This window comes from Crotalus tigris, unplaced genomic scaffold (assembly GCF_016545835.1).
Source record: "Crotalus tigris isolate CLP2741 ecotype Arizona unplaced genomic scaffold, ASM1654583v1 scf7180000017613.987060, whole genome shotgun sequence".
In the NCBI taxonomy this organism is placed as follows: Eukaryota; Metazoa; Chordata; class Lepidosauria; order Squamata; family Viperidae; genus Crotalus; species Crotalus tigris.
Genome location: NW_024096512.1, coordinates 412,753 through 427,945, shown reverse-complemented (window position 1 = coordinate 427,945; position 15,193 = coordinate 412,753). Strand labels below are relative to the sequence as shown.

General features: G+C 38.8%; 1 long non-coding RNA gene across 6 annotated transcripts in view; it reads left to right on the top strand.

The window, feature by feature from the left end:
• LOC120300277 overlaps positions 1–14,699 on the top strand; it is a 145,662-nt gene extending 130,963 nt beyond the window's left edge. For all 6 annotated transcript variants that reach the window (XR_005554621.1, XR_005554623.1, XR_005554619.1 and 3 more), the window contains one exon: positions 10,788–14,699. This is a non-coding gene — a long non-coding RNA (uncharacterized LOC120300277). The remainder of the gene's footprint in view (positions 1–10,787) is intronic.
• Positions 14,700–15,193: the final 494 nt, after the last annotated feature.

The window sequence follows — 15,193 nt, the reverse complement described above, 5'->3', positions numbered from 1 at the left end:
CTCTCTTTCACTATTAGATCAACTTGTATCCTTTATATTTATTAACATTTACTCAAAACTGCCATTCAAAAATTTGTGGGAAAAATAAATAAATGGATGAAAAATTCCTGAATAATAAACTCTTCCTTAATGGTGATGGTAGAATCATTACTGAAAAAAACTCTTTGGAAAAAGTTCACATGATACCTTCTTTTAGAATTTAACTTGAGGTGAGAGAAGCAGACTGCAGACTGTTGGAGAGCTGATTGTTCAATTGAATCCCATCCCTTGTCTATCTTGTTAACTAAATGAATGCAAGAACTTTTCTGGAATTCTTTTACATTTTGAAAGAATTTCTAAAGCAGCGGTTCTCAACCTGTTGGTCGCGACCCCTTTGGGGGTCGAACGACCCTTTCACAGGGGTCACCTAAGACCATCGGAAAACACATATTTCCAATGTTCTTAGGAACTGAGACACCACTCCGCATCTGTCTCCGCATGGCCTCCGCCATTTGCAGAGAGAGAGACAGAGAGGCACTTTCGCTTCCCTTCTCTCTCTCTCTCAGGCAGACTTACCTCCTACAGGGCTCCTGATTGGCCCTGCGTTCAGGTGCCCCACCCCCTGGGAGAAGCACGGCCAGGGCCTCGTGGCCTTGGAGCCGCCCAGGGAAGCCCCAGGATCCCTGCTGGGAGCGGCCTGCTGGAGCTCCGCTGAGCAGGCCAGCCCTCTCACAATCCCCAGCCAGCCCGACCATTGGCCCCATTGGCCGGAAAGGTGCACCGGAGTCCAGGCTGCAGGGAAGGAAGAAGGAGATGCAGCAATGGAGGAGAGCCTCCTCCTGGGGCCTGGCGCTGGCGGCGGCTTCCTTGCCCTCCTCTTCCTCCTCCCCTTCTTCCTCCTGATGCCCCCCAGGTGGCTCAGACGGACGCCGGGACAAGAGGGGTGCCTGGGGGGAGCAGCCGGGCTGGTGGAGGGGCTGGCAGGGGCCATGTGGCACCAGCCCCCACCGCGGCTCCATCGATGGATGGAGGGAGAGGCCAGGCAGCGTGGAGTCCCGGCTGGGGCAGCTGCTTCCTCGCCCTCCTCTCCTTCTTCCTCCTGCTGCCCCCCAAGCAGCTCAGGGGGGCGCTGTCCCCACCGCGGCTCCATCGATGGGTGGAGGGCGAGGCCGGGCAGCACGGAGTCCCAGTGGGGGCGGTGGCCAGGGGTAGCGAGGACCCCTATGATGCAGCTGTGCCGCCGCCACCGGAGTCACTGTCTCCCGTCCTGCTTCTCCTCCCCACCCGATCAGCTGAGGACACAGCGGAGGCCGGGCTGGGGGCGGCGGGGACCCCCGACAATGCTGCCATAAGAGAGAGAGGAAAGAGAGAGAAAGAGAAAGAGAAGAAAGAGAGAGAGGAAAGAGAAAGAGAGGAAAGAGAGAAAGAGAGAGAAAAGAGAGAAAGAGAAAAAGAGGAAAGAGGGAAAGAGGAAAAAGGGAGAGAGGAAAGAGAGAAAGAGAGAGAGAGGAAAGAGAGAAAGAGAGAGAGAGGAAAGAGAGAGAAACGGGAAAAGAGAGAGGAAAGAGAAAGAGAAAGAGGGAGGAAAGAGAGAGAAAGAGAAAGAGGAAAGAGAGAGAGAGAAAAGAGAAAGGGAGAGGAATGGCACTTCTCCAATAAGGTTGGGCGGAGCCTTCCTGCCCCCCCCTCCCCGGCCAGCTGGATGGGGGGTTGGGGGTCACCACAACATGAGGAACTGTATTAAAGGGTCGCGGCATTAGAAAGGTTGAGAACCACTGTTCTAAAGCATTTTTTTCTCAGTACCTTAAATGTAAACCAGTTGGGGCAATTGCTACAGAATTTCTACATATAGCATAAATGCTTACAGAAATTTTACTGGGAGTAGCAGATACAGTGATGCCTATAATTACAGTAAAATATGCCTTTTCCCATTATGCTGATGTCACATTTGGTTGGACTCGATGACCTCCAAGGTCCCTTCCAACTATTATTATTATTATTATTATTATTATTATTATTATTATTATTATTATTATTATTCTGCTTCACTACATTGTGAACGGTTTCTTTTTCCTTGATAACATATCACACTCTTCCTTTTAAGTTTTAAAAAGCTAGACATTTTTAAAATTTCTATTACATACATGTATTTAATCAAAAATTCTATTTACATATACAACTTAAAATCAAAAGGAAATCAATTTTTAAAGATTCAGTAAGATACATGATAGCAAACATATATAAACAAAATGTAATGAGAATTATAATAAAATAATACTACGTCCATTGGTTCATTGAAAGTTAACTTGAGATAGATAAATAGACATATTTGAATACATCTGAGTGAACAGCCCTAAGGTCACATATGCAGTGACGGAGTCATAGTGGGTAGCTATGTGGACTGATTATAATTCCAACATTGGAATGCCCATACAAACCTATGGAGTGACTACATCTGCAGTATTGTGTACAGTTCTGTGACTGAAGAAAGCAGCCATAATGTTCAGGGGGTTTGAACAAATTCCCTACAGAAAACATTTAAAATTTGGGGTATTCTAGTGTGGAAAAAGGCAAGTGGGAGATATGACTGAAATTTATAAAATCATGTATAGCATGGAAGAAATGGTTAGGGAGAAAAAAAATCTTTTTCAAAACACTGGATTAGGAAATTCCCTATCAATTTGATTGGCAGGAGATTAAAATGAACAAAAGAAACACTACCTCATATACTGCATAATTAATCTCAGGAATTAATCTCTGGAATTCATTATGAAATGATGTGAGGATCACCACTAAATTGGGTTGTTTTAAAAGGGAACTGGATAAATTCATGGTGGATAAGTCCATCAGAGGTCTTTTTTTTTTTTTTTTGAAGACATAATGTTACTTCTGGGTGGGGGACAGCATGCTTCCAAATACTAGTTGTGTGAGATGGGTAGATCTCTGTCTCCTTTCTGAGCATCTAGTAGAGGCATCTGTTTGGCCATTGTAAGAAACAAATGCTAGACTAAGTGGGATCTTTTATCCAGATAAGAGCTGTTGTTATGCAGCATTCTATAGCTTTGAATTGGGATTGGCAACCACATTGCCTTAGGGATACTTTCTGGAAGGCAGAATAATTGGAGGGTCTGAAGAGTGTGGCTTCAAAGAAAAATGTGGACAGGAATACCCATTCACTTGTTTCTTGACATCTTCCTTTTTTTCCTTTCTGATAGCTGCTTCTCTCTCCTAAGCAGTTGCTGAAATAAAAAAAAAAACTGATAACTGTTATCAGTGGACCTATTTGCTCGCAGCTCTGATACTATACTTAATAAGTTCATGGCATATGGTCATTTTTGCAAGGAGTCTCTCAAGTCTGTAAACCTGCAGTCTGCCTTGCTTTGGTACCATTGGGAAGAAAGAAAAGAAATACTGGAAGTGTAAAAGACTAATTATAAATTAAGAAACTAGAAAAAAATCATAACAAAATATCACAGACCAATCTGAAATTTTTGAATAGCATCTGTTGGAGAACCTGTGTTGAGATGTGAGATGTTGCCAAACTGTTATTGGGAGATGAGATAAAAGTGTTAAACTAAATGGAGAAGGCTGAGGTTACTCTTAGTCATGGAAACTACGTGAATTTGGGCAAATCATGCACTCTTTCAGATAAATTTATGTTACAGTGTTATTGTGGAGGAAGAATGGAGGAGGAAATATTATCAGATAGCCTTGAGTTGAGAAAATATGACATGTAAATCTTACAAATAATAAGAAGATTGGTGTCCCCTGTAGGGCATTTGCATATTAAGCAATTAATCTCAGAAGTTTATTGGCTGAGGAGCTGCTTTAGAGAAAGCAGAGCAAATATAAATTTCCTGTTTCTGTTGATGAAGCTAGGTGGTTTCTCAGTTGTGAAATTTCCATTTTGTTCTATCACACATTTCCTAGGATTTCCCATCCTTCTTTGAAATGAAAGTGCCATAACATTTGCTGCTGTGAGGGGTGGCTCTGCCAAACTATTTACAGTCCTCGGTTAAGAATTTTTATTGTTGTTTACTTTTTTCGCTGATCACAAAAAGCAAATACAGTGACAAAAGATAAAGAAAAGGCATGGAGCTTTAGATAACAAGAATTAAATTCTTCATTTAATCATTTGGAGGAACTTTTGCCAGGTCCTTTCATTTGGAGGAAATATTTAGAATATGGCTTCTGAAATAGATGGAGTAAACATATTTGAAAGAGAAGGGTGTTTCACATCTTCCAGTCTCCTGGCTTTATGTTAAGATATAACTTAAAATAACTAGATGGAACTATAGGAAATCTGAAAGAAATATGTTTATGAATAAAGTTTCTGAGTGCAAATTTTAATAATGGTTGAGAATGCCTTACAACATGTATATAGCATGTATAGCATGAGAGTCTCTGTCAAATGAAACTTTTCTATTCAAATATAAACAGGGGAATTAAAATCTGCCCTGAGCTCACTTGCATGCCAATAAAAATAACCTCCCTTTTTATGACCATGTATCCCTTAATTTGGGGTAGAGTCGGGATGACTGGATGGAGCTGAGCATTTGTTGGCCAAATGCTCTTCCATGCAAAGTTCACAGGAGATATTTTTTCTTTGCATCCTAGGAGAGAAACATCTGCTGCTACCTAGGATTGAACTCTCAACTTCTGAGTGGGAAGCAAGAGTCTTCTTTTAGATCACTACACTTAGTGATGTCAATTCACTTGCATGCCAATGATGCTTTATTAAAACAGAATACAATAACTTTTTAGTTGTAATTATTCTAGCAGAATTTAAAAGACAATACTTTATTTTAGTTGAACAACTAAATATACTTTCTAGAAGTAATCTACAGCATGCAGTATAAATCAGTGATTTGACTACAGATCAATTTCTTAGAAGAAAAATCAGTCTACTTTTTAAAAAGCTAATCTTCCAACAAAATATGGGCATCTGTAAACACTTTAACAACCGTAGCAGTCATTGGCTTAAACATGTACATTCCAGATATGGATGTGTGGCCCATTTTTTCACAATTAGATTGTTTAAAAAACATGATAAATGTGCATTTGGTGACCATTGATAAGGCACAAATATTCCCTTGAGGTTGCATTTCTCTTACTGAGATATTGCATTTCCCCATTATTCAAACTATTGTATCTTGTATCTGAAAATACATCCTCTGGCTGTGAATCTATTCTCATTGGAATACCTGTGTGGAATGTGATTGCACAAGAGCTATGGGAGATGATTGGACATTGTCTTCAACATCATTAGTTACAAAGGATGACCCCCATTTCACATACTGATATTGTTTCTGAATATCTAACTGAAGGTTCCCTTGTGCTTTCCCATTTCCCTGGTCCTGTTTCATAATGGATTTCTTGGGGGGGGGGGGAATCAGCTTTGGAAAACTTGACTTTCTTCTTTGTGATGAAATACAAATCTATTTTTTTATTTAAAAAAAGAAGGAAAATAACAGCAACCTTTACTCTCTTTAGCAAGTCATCTTCTCTCTGTGTGTGGACTTTGAAGGTGCAAATGTGGAAAAGGAACAGAGAGACATTAAGTTCATCCTTGTGCAAAGTGGGAATCCCAAGGGAATTATTGTTGCATGACTGACACATTTTGGTCTGGACAAGGAACTATTTAGAGTTATAGAACAATATGATGATCTTGAAGAAGATGACGGGATATCCTGTCTTTTTATCCATAATTACATTTTCCTGTCTTGCTCATGAATAAGATTAATAATAACGCTCCCATGTGGGTGTAGGGACAATTTCCACTTAAGTTATGTTGTCCTTCTATGTCTAATCTGTCGTGGTTCCGACAGATGAAACTCTTCAAAGAACTTTGAGGCATTGTTTACCTTAAAGAATCTTTATTTTGAGTCTGTGTAACATCGGCACTGCATAATTGAAGCCAAAAACTGAATTCCCCACTTGATCGACGGTCCAGCAGGGGGGCTGGGATTCTCTGTAGTACAGTGGTTGGAGGCTTTTTGGGGGGGGGTGGCTGTCCCTGGGGTTGATTTGGCCTCAACTCGGCTTCCTGGGGGGGGGGTGGCTTCTGATAGCAGGCAAGCTGAACATCTAGTCTTACTGCTGCCTGGTATCACTCTTCTAGCTGATCAGGGACTGTTCGATAAATGCAAGCCTGAAAGAGGTTGTTGCACATTTGGGGGTGGCTGCCAATCCCATAGCTGCTGCAGTGCTCCCAGCGGTTGCTGACCCCTTGGCATCTGCATCATCCACAGTTGTTGCAGGGTCCTCATCTGCTGCTGCACTTTTGTTGGCTGTGGCCATCTCCAATTCAGCTGCTGCACTGCCAGTGACTGCTGGCTTCCCAGCTGGGGAGGCTGTGACATTTCCCATTGGACTGTCTAGCCCAAGGGTAGGCAACCTCAGCTCTTTTATGACTCATGGACTTCAACTCCCAGCTATGCTGACTCAGAAATTTTGGAAGTTGAAGTCCATGAGTCATAAAATAGCTGAGGTTGCCTACCCCTGGTCTAGCCTCTTCTTAAAAATCTCCAGTGATGGAGCGCCCACAATTTCTGGAGGCAAGCTGTTCCACTGTTAATTGTCCTCACTGTCAGGAAGTTTCTCCTTAATTCTAGGTTGCTTCTCTTTTTGTTCAGTTTCCAACCATTGTTTCTTCTCCTGCCCTCTGGTGTTTTGGTGAATAACATGACCCCCTCTTCTTTGTGGCAGCCTCTCAAGTACTGGAGTACTGCTATCATGTCTCCCCTATTTCTTCTTTTCTTTCAACTAGCCAGACCCAAGTCCCAAGTCCTGCATCCATTCTTGAAATGTTTTAGTTTCTAGGCCTTTGATCATCTTAGTTGCTCTTCTTTAAATTTTTTCCAAAGTCTCAACATCTTTTTTGTGATATGTTGACCAAAATTGGCTCCAGTATTCCAGGTGTGATTTTTCTAGGATTTTATAAAGCGGTGCTAATACTTCATGTGATCTTGATTTTATGGAAGAGGCTTATCCCTCCATCTCCTGCTTGCAAGCATTCCAAAAGGCATCTAGTTAGCCACTGTGAGAAGCTAAGTATTTGATCAATATGTACCTTGGGCGAGTCCATCAGGGCTGTTCCTATATTCTTATATTATTATGGGTTTTTTTTGTTTGTTTCTAGATATTCTTGTGGCCTTGAAGCTTTTGGCTAGAATAAATAGAAGTATGTCATCCCTCAAAGTAGATTTTGAATCCTAAAAACGACAACAGAGTAGAGCTTTCTATGCTCCACATCAATCCAACTTCCAAATGGTGAAAGAATAACACATGAGAGTTACTGTCAGGGTACAATCAAAGTCTTATCATTTTGACCTGCAAGTTGGTCTGCAGCCAAGCATACTGGGCAAAGAATTCTGATATTCAAATTTATCTACTAGTATCTAAGGATTAGACAGGTGGTACCTGGCTTAACAGTTGTAACTGTGAGAGGGATCTAGGTGTCCTAGTGGAATTCATTTAAGTATGAACCTTCAGTGTGCTGCAGCTATCAAAAAAGCCAATGCAATCCTAGGCTGCATCAACAGAGGGATAGTATCAAGATCGTGAGAAGTGATAGTACCACTTTATACTGCATTAGCGAGACCACACTTGGAATACTGCATCCAGTTCTGGTCACTATGATAAAAAAGATGCTGAGGTCCTAGAAAGAGTATAGAGAAGAGCAATGAAGGTGACAAGGGGTCTGGAGCTAAATTATATGATGAATGATTAAGGCACTAGGTATTGTGTTTCCCTGAAAATAAGACCCAGTCTTAATTTTTTTTGCCACCAAAACAGGCACTAGGTTTTATTTTCAGGGGGGTCTTTTCCACTTACCTCTGGCACTGACAGCCCTACCCAGCCGGCCCACTTCTTCTGCAGCCAAAGGAGTAGCTTCATTCTGCAGCTGGGAATGGAGCTCCGGCCTGCATTTCGCAGTCAAAGGCCTTTCTGAAAGGCACTGCAGCCAAGAGGTCTTGCAGAACTGAGCTATGGATCGACCCATAGCTCGGTTCTCGGCTGCAGTGGCCTTCTGGAAAGGCCTCTTATTGCAAAATGCAGGCCTGGAGACACCGCAGAAGAAGTGGGTCAGCGAGGAGAGGCCTGGCTGCAAGATAAGTGGGTGCGGGGCACATGGGGCAGTTCCACCCCCCACCCCCACCCTAGCTTGATTTTTAGGTGTGTGCCTTGTTGTAAAACTAGAGCTTATTTTGGGGGGAAGGGTTTATATTAGGCCCACCCCCAAAAATCAACTAGGGCTCATTTTCAGGGTAGGACTTACTTTTGGGGAAACACGGTATGTCTAATCTAACGAAGAGAAGGCTGAGCTGACATCTGTCCTCCATACTTGAGGTGCTCAACTTAGGAAAGAGGGAGTCAAACTATTCTCCAAAGCACTTGAGAGCAGAACAAGAAATAACAGGTGGAAGCTCATTAAAGTGAGAGCCAATCTTGCACTAAGGAGAAATTTCCTCACAATGAGAACAATCAATCAGTGGAATGGCTTGCCTCTAAAAATTGTGGGTGCTCCATTACTGGAGATTTTCAACAAGAGGTTTGACAACCATTTGTATAGAATAATATAAAGTGTCCTGCTTAAGTAGGGGGTTAGGCTAGAAGACCTCCAAGATCCCATCCAACCCTATATTCTAAGGCATCCTGTCAATTTCACTATCTTGGACTTGGGAAAGTATTGTAGAAATGAAAATGTATTTCTTGACACACACACTTTTCTTGCTGTATCTACTCAGCAGACAAAGAGAAATAAGATTATTTTTGTAGCAGAAGTATTCCTCAAATGCATTCTAAGATCTACCCTCATATAAAATATTCAAAAGAGAAAGTGAGCATGTACTTTATTGTGAATTGCCTGAACCATCTCTGGTCAGATTTGTGTGGACTGCAGCTTTGTCCCAAGAGATAAAGTTTTTTTTTTTTTTAATGGCTAAATCATGACTGCAATAGCATTATGTAGCTGGCAACATTTCAGAAACTGTCAAGTGAAAGGTAACCACAAAAGTAGGTAACCACATTGCACTCCTTACTAGTAAATGTAAGCATTCTGGGATTTTTCAAGTCTTAAATGAAAACATCTGGACTGATTTGATTAATTCTTTGTTTTTCAATGTAAATAGAGGGACGGGATGAGTAAAATGCTAATTATAATATATATATATATTTAAATAAATTTTATGATTAATTTGGAATCACACTGGGTATGAAGCTGTGAGCAACAACACATATGGATGGAAATATATATGCAAATAGTCCATAATTATCAACTGCAGTTAGAACCAGCCACTATGTTGCTAAGCAATACCATTATAAAGTGAAAAAAAAATCACATGACTCTGCCCGAAATAGGATGGCAATTTCAACTAAGGTCACTGGTGAAGCTGTGTCAATCTCCTACAGGATTACCAATAAAATTCTATTCTATCCCTAAAAGTAAAAACAATCATACTTTAGGTTCTACTTGCTGAATATATTCAAAGCAGACAGCTCATTCATTTGATGGAGTGGCAATTCATAGAAATGTATCATAATAAATATATTAGTATTTAACCACAAGAGGTTTATATCACAACAATCTTTCTTATGTTTACTAAAAACAGTAATATATATATTTTTAAAACATTATGTTGCAACACATAATAATATGTGGCTTTAACTATGAGAAAAAAGTCTGTGTGCATGTGTGTACCCACACATACATGCAAGAATTTGATATTTCTTGTATGTGCATTTTAGTTTTGTTGTATTTATTTCATTCCTCTTTCTTAAAGAAAAATGTGCAGTTCTAAAGGCAAGGCCTTATATCAGTGGTGGCGAACCTATGGCACGCCTGCCAGAGGCGGCACTCGGAGCCCTCTCTGTGGGCACGCGTGCCATCGCCCCAGCCCCACCTCCCCCTGGGGCCCCCTTATCACCAGCAGCCCCCCTGAAGGAGAGTCGCCCACAGGCGCGGCCTGCACAGAGCAGTGCAGCCAAGGACATAGCCAGGCAGCAGGGACAAGACTCCACCCTCATGCCTCATAGTGTGCAGATGATGCTGCGGGATGTGGGCAGAGGGCGTGGCTGCCATGGTACTGCAGGGCTGCCTGGGTCATATGCTGTGGCGGGCCATGGAGGCTGTGCATGGTCCTGCAAGTGGGCGGGGCAGGGGGTGGGCAGGGGTGGAGCAGGCAGGATGGGAGGGGGGAGGGGTAGAGGGCGGTTTTTGGGCACTCGGTCTCTAGAAGGTTTGCCATCACTGCCTTATATCTTCATATAAACATACAGATGTTTAATCAATAACTTCACATGTCATTGATCACTTTGCATTCTGAATCAAAAATTAATTTGTACAATTTTTTTATCCTGAGAAAGATTTCTGAGTGGGTGTCTATTAAATATGCTAGTTTACTCTGTTAATATTAAGGTATTCTGGCTGTGAATCCCTGGTTTTTTGCTCAGCTTATCTGAAAAGAATCATGTTGGGAGATCCTTTTAAAATCTATTTACTGTAGATGTTTAGCATGCATAAATCTACCATCTTTATATCAATGTTGATTTTTAAAAAGACCAGATAAAACATTGTATTGTTGTACAATATTGTACTGTTTGTTTATAGACTTATCAGAAGGATCAGTAAAGGTTTTCATATCTATTTTAAAAAGAACATTTTTTTTAGATTTACTTTTCTAAATATAACAAATAGGTAAGCAGAATCAGAAATAACACCTTTGATCATCTTTTTGACCTATATAGAATATTTATTGAGGATTTATCTTTGTTCTAATTAAAAAAAAACATTTTTGTTTTTGCAGATGGAGTTTCTTCGGCTTTTCAGAAGTTTCATTTGAAAGGATGGAGAGATATTTCCTGACACTGCAACTTATCTGATACATCAAATATACTGCAGGGGAAAAAAAGCAAAGAGGTCTTAATCACTCTGGACAAGAGTTCAACAACTAAAGTTTTAATGCAGAAAAATGCACAGACATGTCTGCTGTGGTCATCTACCTTCTTCCTTAGTCTGAAAAGGAAATGTCCAGTGTTAGTTCTATTAGCTCCTTCTCTGAGCTATTTCACAATTCAGGAATCATTAACAAGAAGTGTTGCAAAACACAGGAAGCTATCATCAACCATGTCAAGTCAGTCTATCATAGTACAAACAGACTGATGATGGCCCCCCAGGATTTATTACAGAATATGTAGTCCCCAGTGCTGCTTCAGGCAGTTATCTGACCCTGGGGATTCTGCCAAGAAGGGTGGGCCCTAATGCATGCTTTACTTGCAAAACCCCAAGCTTAACCCTCAATGATTTGTAAATGGCTCTGCCTGAAACCTTCCTAAGGTGCTAATTAGGCAGGCAATTCAATATAAGTCAACTTCCTGGTTTCCTAATATTAGATAATATTTTTGTGACTCTAGTTCAGCACAAGCAAATTTGAATTATTGCTTGTGATAATTCATATCAAATTCCTATAATAATCCATATTGTGATGATTTGGTTATATAAAAGGATGAATGGCAGTTCCTGGATCCTCTCATGTTTCACTTGAACAAGGGTCTTTCAGTGGCATATGGCACAAGTGTGGCAAATAAGAGCACCAATTGGGCAGATCTAAAATATAAACTGGAAAGGATAATAAAAGTCTTTGATGACTTTTTGTCCCCATGGGGAAAAAAATTCCAAATTTCCTTTATGGAACTTATTCAGCTCATTTCTAATCATGTTTCCTGAAAGTAAGAATAACAAAATTTAATAAAGGAAGTAGATTTAATCTATATTTTTCTTTGGTCAAATGCAACTTTGTAGGAATAGTTTTTCATTGCAATCCATTAATTTGACATAAATGTCAAGATAATTTCCCAACCATATCTTGATTATGAACATTTTCTTTTAGTTGTTGTCTCTTTTGGTGTTGAAAAAGCTAACTTCAAAGGAAGCTATTGTTGCCATCATGTTTTTTCAGTGGATAAAGACAATCACATGTGAATTGAACTCAGTTCCTATGTAAATACAATGAAGATTAAAATATAGGTAGTACTTGATTTACAATCATTCATTTAACAAATGTTCAAAGTTACAACGATCCTTAAAATGTGACTTATGACCGGTTCTCACACGGCTGTCACATTCCCACAATCACATCAAAATCCAGGCACTTGGAAACAGCATGTATTTACAACAATTGCACACTGTCCTGGGGCCAAGTGATCACTATTTGTGATCTTCCCAACAGTCTTCCAACAAACAAAATCAATAGGGAAAGTCGTATTTGCTTAATAATCTCATGATCCACTTAATAACTGTTGTGATTTGCTTAACAACAATGGCAAAAAGGTTGTAATTTGTGCATGATTCACTTCACAACCACTTTGTTTAGCAACCAAAATTCTGGTTCCAAATGTCGTCATAAATTGAGGATTACCTGTACCTGTACCAGAGTGCATTTGAGTTAAGAATGGCATACTAAAGCAAGCTCAGTTGTATTGATTATACACTTACCAGCCCATCTTTACTGATGTTCTATTGATATCTGATATCCCAGATATTTTCATATACAAATGAAAAGATTAGGCAGAATGTTTGCTCATTGGACATATAGATACTGATGAGAAGGAGCGCATACTCTGCTTTGCATTGTGATTTGGAAATGTGCCTATTGTACCCAGTTTGCTCAGAGCAATAACTTAGAGGGAAAACATTTGTTGCAAGAAGATGGAATTTATTTCATTAGTATTGTTTGAATTAAATTCAAGGGAGAGATCATTTGTAGTGCAGCATCTAAAGTATTTTTTAAATAGGTAGCTGCATGGAACATGCATAAGCCATACCCAAGAGAAAATAAAAAATGAAAAAGGGTTTTTGAAATGTTGTTCATTTAAAAATGCATATTTTTATTTGTTTAAGAACATGTTTATAGAAAATGTTGTCATATGCTTTAGCCCCAATCAAAATCATAGCTTTGTTTTTTGTTTTGTTTAAAAATGAGACTAATTAAAATATTCTGTTTGTCTTTTGGTGGGAAAAAGGTAATGATATATTGAAAATGTTGTAAGCCCTATTTTTAAATAAATATTTCCTAGTCGTGTGTAATGAATTATATATGTGGGCTTTTATCAATTATATGTAAACAGAATTGTATTGTCATTTATTACTATCTTATATTTTAGCAGCTAAAATTCTGCTTCTTAAAATATGTTGACTATTACATTAAAAAATTATGGTTCATGTAATATATAATGTTCATGGATGCTTGATTACTTAAAGGAATGTTATTTATACAGATATAGGATGCAGCAGAACTACTACTGCTAAAATGGGTTGGCTAAAATGGAAGGCATCACGGAAACCACAGCTCTGGATAGATTACATCAAAATACATGATAGCAATATTGTGATCAGCAAGAACGGTTTGAAACTGTTCCTGGTACAGTGTTGCTTTTAAACATTATATAAATAAAATGTAAATGGGAACTAAGGCTTATTAAAAGAGCTATGTGTGGTCTTGAAGATTCTATCTCACATGTATTAGAAATTCTGTGTTTGTTGTCTCAGATGCAGAAAAATGCAATGCTAGATATGAAAATGATGTCATTTATGATGTACATTTTGATTTAGCTTACCCTGGGAATGTGGCACAACCAACAGTGGGATTAGATAGTCTGTACCTGCCAACTCTAGTGTGAATTTGCTAGAGAGGCTGTAATTTCATGATAACCAGTCTCTAATAAAATTGTTTTTGTTTGACTGTGAGGATTTCTCAGGAAGGAACACATTTACTCAAGCTTAGTTGGGCATTATATACAAATACACTGAAAATGGATAGATGTAGTCTGTCTATTAATGGAAGAAGTTTTCAATACTTACCATAGCATGTTTAATCCAGATGGAAGTATAGTATCAATATTTGCATAACATAACAAATTTACTTAATTTAAATTTTGGTTAGGATTCTTTTTGTTCTAAGTAAGCTGCAGAAATCTAGCCCTCTACTATTTGATTATTTGATTCTTCCTATAGTATAGACTCAGAAAGATGCTAATAAATGGACAAAAATATATGGAAAACAATAACATGGATCACCACAATCAGTTCCAGTAATTAAAGCATTTGTGAAGTGATGCCATCGGAGTGTAGTTAATGAATGAATAGTAGAAGAACCATCTTATTTATAGACATGGTTTTAATTCCTGAATTTGTTTGCATTTCCAATCCCTATCAAATTTATCACAAGGATATATATTGTACAAATATATTTTAGTGGGGAAAGAAAAAAACCTATTGTGCAATGTTTTTTGTCTGGAAATTTTGTGGGAATTTCTACTGGCTTAACCCTATGATGTGAGGTCAAAAGATACATTTCATTGCATAGAATCTGAACTAGTATACTAGCTATATACAGTACTGTTTAGCAATAAAACATTATTTATTGCTTTATTAAATTTGTACTAAATTTACAAACTTTATTTATTAAAACACTAGAACAATATGTAACACTGCATTGGTGAGACCACAATATAAATTTATTGATCACCTACCCATGGCAAATTAGACCTGAATATTGGTATACTTAAACTGATATGTTACCTATGTCTCTTTCAAACTAAAATGCATTTTCTGAGAATAAGATATTTTGTAAGCTTGTAGATGCCTGACCATACAATCTGATTGCTACAGCAGACTTAAGACTATTTATCAAAAGCAGCAAATAAACTTCTAAATGCTATATAATGTTCTTCAAATTTGTAAAAAAAAAAAGAAGGGAATTTCAGCAGGATCAAACAATATCTAATCTCTTTAATGACTACATTCATTTCCTTTTTGTGCCATTCTTGGTTATAACCCAATTTACAAAGCATTTGTCATGGATGCTTTATGTTAGTTTTGTTTTGTTTTGGGGGGATTGCGCTATAAGTCAATCAAAGAGTTAATAAAAACGCCTTGCTCTAAAAGGTCATTTCCAAACTAAATGCAGCAATTCAAAGTGGGAAATGGAATGAATGCCAAGGAGATGTTTAATGAAGTAACATTTGAGCTGTATCCTTTCAAGAACATTTGCAGAATTGTTTGATTGCCTTAGAGTACACAGGAAACAATAAACCTACACAGCAATAGCAGGGTCCCTGGTGGTTACATTTGCTGAAAGACTGCCAAATTACTTGGAATTTTAAGTACAGTACAGTTAAGGTCGAACAATCATATGTGGTAGAAATTTTGCCA